Source organism: Tachyglossus aculeatus, assembly GCF_015852505.1.
Source record: "Tachyglossus aculeatus isolate mTacAcu1 chromosome 12 unlocalized genomic scaffold, mTacAcu1.pri SUPER_6_unloc_3, whole genome shotgun sequence".
Classification (NCBI taxonomy): Eukaryota; Metazoa; Chordata; class Mammalia; order Monotremata; family Tachyglossidae; genus Tachyglossus; species Tachyglossus aculeatus.
Genome location: NW_024044830.1, coordinates 3666526 through 3668037, shown reverse-complemented (window position 1 = coordinate 3668037; position 1512 = coordinate 3666526).

Sequence of the window (1512 nt, the reverse complement as noted above, 5' to 3'; positions counted from 1 at the left end):
GGGGGTGCCTCTTAACCTGGGACCTCCCCATTTTCAGCGGGGCTGTTCCTTTCTTGTCTGATTCCTTCATGTAGGTTTATTTTTATTTTCAGATCTCAGCCTTCCTCTGCCCCTGCCCCAGTTCTCACGGCTCTGAAGCAACTCTGGGTTCCGAGGGGCCTGAGAGAGGAACATTGGCTCTTTCATCCATTCGATTGTATTTATTAAGCCCTTACTGTGTACAAAGCACTACACTAAGGCTCTAGACCTCACTTAGTGTGTGAGCAGGGAGGCTTTTTTAAAATGGTATTTGCTAAGCACGTACTATGTGCCAGTCACTGTATTAAGTGCTGGCGTGGATACAAGATAATCGGATCAGACACAGTCTCTCTTCCACCTAGGGCTCACAGTCTTAAACCGTATTTTACAGATGAGGTAACTGAGGCACAGAGAAGTGAAGTGACTTGCCAGAAAGGTTGGGGAGCTGGGAATAGCATCCAGGTCCTCTGACTCCGAAGACCATGCTCTTTCCACTAGAACATGTTACTTTTCCATGTGGGGAGGGAATGGTTTCTTATACTTTCCTAAGCGCTTAGTACAATGCTTTGCACACAGTAAACACTCAATAAATACCGTTGCTTTATTGAATTCACTCATTCACTCAATCGTCTTTATTGTGCGCTTACTGTGTGCAAAGCACTTTTCCTTCATCTACGTATCTGTTATTATTTTATTTCCTGTCACCCCAGCCAGATTCTACACTCTTCCTTGTCCCTGTAGATGGTCTTTGAAATCTCCAGGAAATGCTCGATGTCACCAAGGTGACATAATTCCTGCTTCTGGGATTCTCGGAGGTCCGGGAGCTGTAGCTGGCCCAAGCCGCTCTATTCCTCCTGGTCTACCTTGCGGTTCTGATGGGGAATCTCCTCATTGTCACCATCACCGCCCTCGACCCCCACATCCCCAGAGGACCTCCACACCCCCATGTACTTCTTCGTCAGGTACCTGTCCTTCATCGACCTCTGCCTCATCTCCGTCACCATCCCCCAGTCCATCCACAACTCCCTGAGGAACCGTAGATCCATCTCATTCCTGGTCTGTGCCGTCCAGGTCTTCTCGGGGGTCCTAATTGTCGGTTCAGAAGTTTTCGTGCTCACAGCGATATCATACGGCCGTTTCGTATCTATCTTCCATCCCCTGCGCTGTGAGGTCATCATGAACCGAGGGGCCTGTGGGAAGATGGTGGCAGCTTCCTGTTTCAGTGGGGGTATCAGAGCATTGATGTCCTCGGTTGGGACCTTCTCCGTGCCCTTCTGTGGTTCCGATGAGCTCCTCCAATTCTTCTGTGACTTCTCCTGCATAATCGAGTTCCCCTGCTCTAAATGTCACATCGCCTTCGATGTGATCTTAGCCATCAGCGCCTGTTTTGGTATCTTCTTCCAGATTTGCATCCTTGTCTTGTATGTGTGCTTCTTCCCGGAACGTGCTGAGGATGCCAGCCACCGAGGGCCAGGCCAAAGCCTTCTCCTCCTG